This window comes from Biomphalaria glabrata, chromosome 8, assembly GCF_947242115.1.
Source record: "Biomphalaria glabrata chromosome 8, xgBioGlab47.1, whole genome shotgun sequence".
NCBI classification, from domain to species: domain Eukaryota; kingdom Metazoa; phylum Mollusca; class Gastropoda; family Planorbidae; genus Biomphalaria; species Biomphalaria glabrata.
In genome coordinates, this window is record NC_074718.1 from 26,588,943 (window position 1) to 26,599,543 (window position 10,601).

The window sequence follows — 10,601 nt, forward strand, 5'->3', positions numbered from 1 at the left end:
AAATGGCAAGACAAAGTACCAGATACTAAAGTCCTTCAAAGAGCGGGTCTGCAAAGCATCCACACAATCCTGATGCAGTCCCAGATACGATGGGCAGGACAGTCTGCAGAATGGAAGACTGCCCCATCCCTGAATGACTCTTGTATGGCCAACTAAGCGTAGGAAAGCACTCGCAAGGCAGTCAAAGAAAGCGCTTTAAGGACACCCTCAAAGCTTCTGTGAAGGCATTCAGTATAGACCCAGCCACATGGGAGACAGGCACATGACAGAGCATCATGGCGTCGCACTGTGAAAACTGGCGCACAGGTCGCTGAGGAAAAGAGAACAACGCTAGCAGAAGAAAAACGCCAGAGAAGAAAAGCAAGGCCAATGACACTAGCTCCAGCTGGAATAACCTGCCCAGTGTGCAGCCGAACATTCCGGGCTCACATAGGTCTCACCAGCCACATGAGGAGGCATAAAACCCCAGTTCAAAACCCTCAGTCCCCTGGATGACAAAGTGGTCATCATCGAACCACGATGGACGAACTATATATATATATATAATTAGTAGATGTATATATAGGGCCTATATATATATATAGGCTAGTATAATATAGTCAATATAGATCTAGATCTAAGAGTTAAGAGTAAGATTATAAATAAGATCATAAAGATCTAGATTATAGATCTAGATACCGGTACTAGATCTAGAATGTCTAGATCAGTATAGATAGATGTATACTATATTATCTGTATTCATATTAATATTACTTTATTATTACTCATACATACTAGAGTCTTCGTATAGGTCTAAATCTCTTATTTAGTCATACTCATGATACTGACTACTGTCCTACTGTAATTACTGAAAGACTGATACTAATGGTAGTGAAACGCCTGCCCTATGCTATAGACAGTATAAGTATAGACAATATTAGTAGTATAGGAGTAGTCTGCAGATTAGTTTTAGATCTAGATCTATTCTTGACAAGATAAAATAACTTAGTTAATTAATAAGACAGTCACAGTGATAAGACAATCACAGTGATAAGACTGTCACTGATAATCATGTCACATAATACATATCATCAAGGCTAGTAATGTAATGTAGTATTAAATTTAAATACTAAAAAAGTAAAATTGATATATAGATCTAGATATAGACTCTAGATCTATATCTAGATCTAAATATAGATCTAGAGCAGTGATTCCCAAAGTGGTCTATATAGACCCCCAGGGGTCTACGAGGACTTCCAAGGGGTCTACGGAAGTGAAAAAATAAATTGGGGGTCTATGGCCTGCGAAGGCGGATCTCATTGAAGCATGACCATTCATGAAATTGACTCGTTCACACATGATTTGTACCTTAGTTAATCCTTTGAATTTCAACCCTGTTAGTGGAATGATTTTTTTTTATTTAAAAATTTTAACGTATTATTTTAAATACCTTAATTGTATCTACATGAAAGTAATAATTTACATGGCCGAGTCTATAAAATAAAATGTTGACCGTAAATTGTTGGTTATTAAAAATTTGGCTTCATTCTTTCTTTGTTGAACAACTATTGCATTTGTTCTTTATTTTTATGTAACAAAGTTTGAAGCTATGTCGCTATGAAACCATCGAAGCTGGAACATCGAGAAAAGTCAACATGAAATAAAATAGATTAAGATTTGAAATACTTTTGAAAACCTTTAAATTCAGAATTAAGCCACAGTAGAAAAATGTTGATTAAACATCATAGAAGAGAATAGGTTTGTGAGTGTCTTACAATACATTTACTTAGGCTTGGCTTACATCAAACTCTAAAAAATTGCACACTATATTGACTTTGCCAACCATTGAAGAGGTTTTACAATCTGTTTTACACAATCCTATATCTGATATCATTAAAAATTCCTGTAAGTAAAAAATTCAGTTCAAAGGTGAAATGAGTTTTGGACAATGAATGGTTATCGTGTTATTATGATTTACTTTTTTAAAAAGCTGGACTAGTTAACCTTGCCTGATAATGTAGTGGTATTATTATATTTTTGTTATGAATCAAGAAATTCATAAAGAATTGCATTTTGCCTGAAATTTTGATCAATAGCTCCTTCACACTGAAGTATGATAGTTTTCGAAAGGCTTATCTTTGACACTATTTTTTCTGAGTTCTTGGTTGCTAAGATTCTATTTTAAAACAGAAATTAAACGGGAATCGGACATAGTCTATTTCACAAACTTGTTTCATAAATTGAATGAGGTTAACTTGCAGCTACAATGTGATAACCTAAATTTGATCAACAAGAAGGCATAATCTCAGTGTTTCATGTGAGGATTAAATTAATGAAGCATACAATGATAAATTTTCTTACTTTCCAAATTCAAATCAGTCAGACATCATCTAATCGAGAAGATAGAATGTTAACCCGAACTAAATTGAAGCCCAAGATTGACATTTTATTATCAAAGCTGCCCACCAATAGGCGTTTTTTTTTTTTTTTTTTTTTTTTGTTGTTTAGTTACTTCTTGTAATGCATATTAAATTTTATTTTGCTTTGAATGTCATCAATAAATATATATCGCATAGTAATCATTGAGAAAAGCACATCTGAAGTTAATGAATTTTCAAAAAAATGCTGGGGGGTCTACCGAAAACTTAAAAGCATGGCAAGGGGTCTACGAGACAAAAAAGTTTGGGAACCACTGATCTAGAGTCTAATACTAAAATAGAATCTAGATAATTAGTAGATATATAGTCTAGAACTATAAAATAAAATATTACTTGAAAGTTCAAAGACGTCAACGGTCAAAGTATGAAAGTCTGTGGATCTAGATTATTCTAGTCTAATCATGTCACATAATACATATCATCAAGGCTAGTAATGTAGACTGTAGTATTAAATTTAAATACTAAAAAAGTATCTTATCTTATCTTATATAATACAGACGTTACTTCAAAAAAGAAGATGATTACGTCCTACGCGTCATGCATTTAGTCATGCATATTAACCAATGACTTAAATTCTGCCAAGTCACTGGTTTTCCTGGCTAGCTCAGGCAACCCATTCCATGCTCTAATAGCACTAGGGAAGAAGGAGTATTTGTACAAATTTGTCCTAGCATATGGGACGAGGAATGTGCCTTTATCTTTGTGTCTTTCAGAGTATTTTATTAAATTTTGTTTTTGTATTTGAAGATTATGGTTCAGTGTTTTATGTATGATTGCTACTTTACTTTTGAGCCTTCTGTCCTTAAGGCTTTCTAAATTTAGTGATTTTACTAAAGGTGTTACTCTAGTCAAATGTGAATATTCGTTTGTTATGAATCTCACTGCTCTATTTTGTGTCTGTTCCAGTTTCTTAATGTTTTCTTGAGTTGAGGGGTCCCAAACGGAGGATGCATATTCTATTATTGGCCTAACCAAGGTTAAGTAACATTTTAGTTTTATGTTCTTATTTGATTTATAGAAATTTCTTTTAATAAATCCTAATGCTTTGTTTGATTTTTTTGTAGTTTCATCAATATGTGGATTCCATGATAGTTTTTCATTTATTATAACACCTAGGTATTTTGCGTTTTTAGTCTGTGATACTGGTTTGCCATGAATAAGATAAGTGGAATTAATTTGTTTTAGTTTTTTTGTTACTCTTAACAACTGACATTTTTCTGGGTGGAAAGACATGCTCCAATTTGATTCCCATTTCTGTAATTCATCTAATTCTCTTTGTAAAATATCTGTGTCTTGTGTTGTTTTTATTGTTCTATATATTATGCAATCGTCTGCAAATAATCTGACTTTTGTTCCTGAACTAATGCAATTTGGTAAATCATTTATGTAAATTAAAAATAGTAGTGGACCCAAGACTGTACCTTGAGGTACACCTGAGTTTACTGTTATCGGTGTTGATTTAGAGCCATTTATTATTACAGTTTGTTCTCTCCCTATCAGAAAGTCTTTAATCCACTGATGCAGTGGACCATTAATGCCGAAATATTTTAATTTTTTAAGCAAACTATGGTGGTGAACTTTGTCAAAAGCCTTAGAAAAATCTAGTAAGATAGCATCTATTTGTTCACTATTATCTAAACCTTTTGAAAAATCATCAATTAGTCCTATTAGTTGTGTTTCACATGATCTATATTTCCTAAAGCCATGTTGGTATGGTGTGAGGACATTATGTTTGTCTAAGTGGTTTATGATGTTGCTACATATTATGTGTTCTAGGATTTTACATGTGATGCTGGTAAGTGATACTGGTCTGTAGTTCCCTGGGTCAGATTTTTCTCCTTTTTTAAATAGGGGGGTGACATTAGCTTCTTTCCAGTCCTTTGGTACTCTGCCCTGGTTAAGTGAAGCCTGAAAGAGTATTTTGAACACTGGGGCTAGCTCATTACTTAGTTCTTTGAGTAATCTAGCTGGAATACCATCAGGTCCAGAAGCTTTATTTGGTTTGGTGTTGGCTAATAGTTTTTGAATTCCATTTTCTTGTACTACTATATCTTCTATGTTGTCTACTTGGTTCAAATTCAGTAATATGTCTTTGTCTCCTGGGGCTGAGAATGCTGATGCAAAGTATTTGTTTAGAATGTTTGCTTTAGTTTCATTATCATTATGTATTATGTTATGTTCATCTTTTAATGGCGCTACGCCTGTTGTTTCCATTTTCTTAGACTTAATGTATGACCATAGGTTTTTGTTGTTATCTTTAGATATTACATTGTTTATGTATTCACTCTGCAGCTGTCTGCTTACTTTTTGGGTTAAGTGTTTAATTTTTATATACTTTTTGTAAACTCTTTCTGCATTAGTTTCTTTAAATTTTCTATAGAGGTTTTCCTTCTGTTTACAAAGCTTCTTTAGTCTATTATTAAACCAGCATTTATTTATTTTGTTTGATGTGTATTTAGTTGGTATATGATTTTCTATTATGCTTTTAAGATGGTTTTTAATGAAATTCCAGAGGTCATCGACTGGTTGGTTAATGTCTTTTTCTAATAAGAATGTTTGTTGAAAGTTTAGTGCAGCTTGGTGTAGTTGTGTTAGGTTACATTTATTCCAGAGTAAGATTTTTCTTTTGGGTTTTGTATTGGCTACTGCTTTTATCTGACTGTGTATTTTTATGATCTCATGGTCTGATAGACCAGGGATAATTTCATAATCAACTACTAATCCAGGTCTGTTGGTTAAGAAGAGATCTAATGTGTTGTTTAATCTAGTTGGCTTTTTAATGATTTGATCTAAACTTAGGTTGTGTAAAGTTTCTATGAAAAGCTCATTTATGTCCTTAAGGTTTTGGTGTTTATCTATGGTTAGTGTTTTCCAATTTATATCAGGTAGGTTGAAATCACCCATAATCCAAAAAACTGCATTTTTATTTGTCTCTTTAAGTGTAGTAATCTGATTACATAGTTCCTGCATGTATTCTAAACTAGAATTTGGTGGTCTGTAAATGCTGCCTATTATTAGGGATGTTGAGGTGGTATTAATTTTACAAAATGTTGATTCTACATTTTTTGAGTTAGGTAAGGTAATTTCTTCTGCTATAAGAGTGTTTTTTATTGCTAAAAGAACTCCTCCATGATTATCAGCCCTATCTTTTCTAAAAATTTCATAATTACTATTGAAAATTTCTGCATTATAAATTTCAGGATGCAGCCAAGTTTCTGTTCCTGCAATTATGTCTGGTTTCTCACATTCTAATAAAATTTCTAAGTCTGCTGTTTTGTTCCTAATGCTTTGAAAATTTATAACTAAGGTTTTAAGGTATTTTGGTATTACTTCTTTAGTAGGTTTGTTTAGTGAGGCTGTTGTATTAATTTTAGTAGATTTAGGTTTAACAGGAGTGGATCTGGCTAGTGGTTGGTGAGTTTGGTTCGGGATGGTGTTTAGGATGTTGTATGGGTTAGAAGTGTCCGCATCAAAGGACATCAAAAAGTAAAATTGATATATAGATCTAGATATAGACTCTAGATCTATATCTAGATCTAAATATAGATCTAGAGTCTAATACTAAAATAGAATCTAGATAATTAGTAGATATATAGTCTAGAACTATAAAATAAAATATTACTTGAAAGTTCAAAGACGTCAACGGTCAAAGTATGAAAGTCTGTGGATCTAGATTATTCTAGTCTAGTAGATCGTTCAGATGTTTGTTTCATGTCGATCTAGAATTCTAGATCTAATTTAAGTATATTCTAGTTTCTAGACTCTATATCTATCTAGCTAGATCTAGATTCCAGACTAAATCTAGATTAGATCGACACACAGTTCATAGATCTAGAGTAATTGGAAATTCCCAGAAATAACCGAAAATGAAAGCAAAAGTCAATTTCCGTTACTAGATTTAGCTAGTATAATAGATAGGAGATGCGAAACAAAGCTCAAAATAAATGTTAATTCTTTTTATTTTGATTCAAAATCTAAATCTAGTACTATATAGAATCTAGAGTAATCTAGACCAGGGGTGGGCAACCTTTTTGTATCGAGGACCGCATTTTAAAAAATTGGGAACGGGGGGGGGGGGAGGGCATTTATATATACATACATACATACATACATACAGTAGCTGTCACTAGAGGGGTGCGGTCCGCATAGGGGGTAACACCCGAGTGGAAAAATGCACTTTTCCAAAAAAAAAAAAAAACATGCCGGATTCACTATTCAAATAGAGAACAAGAGGTTACTACTGAGTGCATCAATCTCGTTTATACTCAGCCTGACGGCATGATATGTGAACAGAAATACTAAAACTAGAATACTAGAATGCAGCAAAGTTTTGAAGGACGTCAACGAATCTCTACCAGCCTTTGATTTAAACATTTAACTGTTTGTTGCCGAATGCATGTCTACGTAGCATCATGTGAAAAGAAGCTTTTCAAAAACTAATTAACAACAATTAATAACTTTTGTAAAACGAATTTCAAATCTAGCAATTCAGTCCGTTGAAAACGAAGTCTCAAAATAGATTGAGTTTAAAGTTATTTATAAGTTTTTAAATTTGAAATCCTGAAAAGAAAACTTAGTAAGTTTGTATTTTCTAAAGTTATTGTAAACTTTTAAATGTAAAGATTAAAAAAAAATTCCTTTTCAAGTTTTGGTACCGATACCAATATACTTTTCATAAAATTGCTTTTTTTTTTCATTAGTCGTCCTCAGGAAACTAGCACTATATGTGGATAGAATGTTAAAAAGTTTAAAGAAAGAGCTGTTTAATGTTTACCAAGGAAAGCATGTTGAGGTGATGTTTAATTTGTTTTAAAAAATCTTAAATGCTAATGTATGTAATAATTAACGATAAAATGTCAGACAAAAAATGTAAAATAGAATCGACACTTATTTTAACGTTGTGTAACAGCAATTAACGAATTGCATTATAGCCATGGGCGTAGCCAGGGGGGGGGGATAGGAATTTAGTGACTGATTTTTTGCTTTGATTTTGTTTATTTTAGGTGAGATTTTAATACTAAACTATCACTTGCTCCAGCACAGCAAGGGAGGTTTTGAGTTTAAAACTCCCTACCAGAGGGGTTCGAGTTTAAAACCCCCTACTAGGGGGGCTTGATTTTAACCCCCCCCCCACCAGGGGTTTTCGCAGTTAAATTTCCCTCTTCTATAACACAAAACAAAAAAAAATGCAAACGACAATCCCCAAATTTCACGAGCACAGTTAAGGAAAGTTTTGATTTTTAAACCCCCTCCAAAATTTATGATAAACCCCCTCTTCAGTATAAAAAAAAAGAAAATTACACACTCAAAATTCTATGAGCGTAGCCAAAGGGGTTTTGAGTTAACCCCCACCCCTCTTCAGTAGGGTTTGAAGCTAACAAATTACCTCTTCAATACCCGGTATTAAAAAAAACGCAAATTACGCACTGAAAATGTTATGAGCGTAGCTAAATGGATTTTGACTCAGTTTTGAATTTAAACCCCCCTTCAGCCGGGTGTGAAGGTAAAAAATATCTCTTTAATATTAAAAACAAAGCAAATTATACGCTCAACATGTTATGATTGTATTTAAAGGGGTTTTGAGTTTAAATTCCCCTCCAATGGAGTTTGAGACTAAAGAATTCCTCTTCAATATAAAAAAAAAGAAAATTACACACTCAGAAATCTATGAGCATAGCAAAAGGGGTTTTGAGTTTAAACCCGCCGCAAGCGGGGTTTGAAGCTAAAAAATACATCTTCAATGTAATAAAAAAAAGCAAATTACACACTCAAAATGCTATGAGAGTTGCCAAAAAGAGTTTTGAGTTTAAATCCCCCTTCAGAGTGGTTTGATGCTAAAAAATACCTCTTCAATATAAAAAAGCAAATTACACACTAAGATTATTTGAGCTTAGCCAAGACAATTGGGGGTTTTGAGTTTAAATCCCTTTCCTACAGAGGGCTTATTTTTTAAGTTTAAAACCCCTCCAGATGGTTTTGAGTTAAAAATCCCCCTACAGAGTGTTTTGAGGTGGAAAACCTCTATCTTCATTATTATTCTAAAGCAAACTACATTCTATGACCGTAGCTAAATGGGGTTTTGAATTTTTAAAAACACAACTCCAGAAAATTTTTAGACCAAAACCCCCAACAGATGATTTTGACGAAAAAAACTTCCCTTTTCGATATAAAATCTAAAGCAAACTACAGTCACTTAATTCCAAGAGCGTATTCAAGAGAGGTTACACATTTCTACCAGTGGCGGGGCTCCATTAATAAAGTGCTGTGAGTAGTCATCTGCCGAAATTGAAAAAACACTAAATGTGGCTCAACAAAGATGTCTAAGACAGATTTTAGGAGTCAGTTATAGAGATCGGGTGTAAATCAAGGAAATCCTATACCGAACTGCGAGTCGACCCCTTAGTAAGATTGAGCGTGGGATGAGGTTTGCGGGACATGTTCTCCGACAAAATGAATTAGGCATAAGAAGAGTTGCGATGACATCCTAGTACAACTTGGCGCCACACATTCATGGAGGTCTTCAGAGCAGGTGGGAAGGGGCTTCAGACATTACCAGTGACAGAGTTTTGTGGAAACAGCTTGACGGCAAATGCGCCGAGCGGCACGGGAGGGTCTAAGTCAGTAAGAATAGCACATTAGGTTTTTGAAATAGCCTAAAACTTTTTAATTGCAGAAAAATGCACTGTAGATACCTCAGAATATGCATTTTGTTGGCTTTCAATATCAGAAATAGTGCTTTGCGGCGGGGCTCCGCCCCGCGCTGGGGGAGCTCCTAGCGCTCCTCCAGACCCCCTTGCTGGCAACAAAAGAATGAAGGGTCAGAATGTAATAGAGATTAATTATGTATACACACACACACACATTTACCCATACAAACATATAAATGTTTTTTTTCGGGGGAGGGAGGCGGGGGGGGGGATTTACCCAGAAAAAAAATCCTGGCTACGCCCATGATATATATATATATATATATATATATATATATATATATATATATATATATATATATATATATATATATATATATATATATATATATTACATAGGCTATAGATGTAAATGTACTTAAAACTTAGAAAAATACGCTAGCTAACTGTATAATGTCTTTTAATTCATATTTATACTGAATTGTACATTCACTTTTCATTTTTTCACACTCCCGATTGAGGAATTTTAACAAAAGCAATTTCTGAAACCAATTTTACGATTTAGAAAAAAAAATTACTATTGTCTTTTTACATCACAACAATTCCCCACAAATGTACAGTTGTACTTAATGTGAAGTATTTAACGTACACTCGTGCGTAATGTTCTGGAACTGTGAAACTATAGCTTACTAATCTAGTTATTATCCTTGTGACTGCTGTCAAATTACAGTCAGTCAACATCGACCTTTGATTACACTTGTTTAGTTTCCAGACACGAAAAAAAAATGCTTGTTCACTAATGTATGTTTACCCATATAATGTGAAAGTTTAGCAAACAAAGTTTTTTTTAAAGTGTGGAAATACAGCTTCTTGCACCCATTAACTCCCGCGAAAGTACTGACTGGAACTTCTCTTTCAGGTCATAATTTGCAAAGAGCTATGTTCTCTGGAGCTAATTCAGCTTCTGCACTACATGGTGAGCTGATGGTATTGGAATCTGGTTCTTGACGTCTTAAAATTTGCTTTTATAAATTCCATAATTAAGGAATCTAAAAAAAAGTCTTGTACTTTTAACCATTTCACTAGAAATAGTTTCACCTTTCAGAAAAGGAAAATGACAAAACCTGTTTTCACTTGCTTGCCTAGAGAAATTGGAAAGCCTTGTTTTAAAAGATTTAACATGCACTTAAATCAAACAACCCATTACAATAGCTGCCATGAAAAACGTGAAAATATTAGGAAATTAGAATATTTTGTTTCTAAATCTTCAATTACTTTTTGAAACTGCCTGTGGTTAAGACCCCTAGCTGTGATAACTTTCATCAATAAGGTGTATGACTCTATGATATGTTGATATTTCATGCAGCTTTCCTGTTTAGAGTTCATGGTTGGGATATTCTTAACAAAAACAAAGTGTTTTTCTCAGTTAAAGATCGAGCTCCATCAGTTGTTACACTTGCCATCTTGTTCCAAGCATACTCAACACAGTTCTTTATAGCATTGAATAAATACTGGCCTAAGATTATCTCTTTGACTC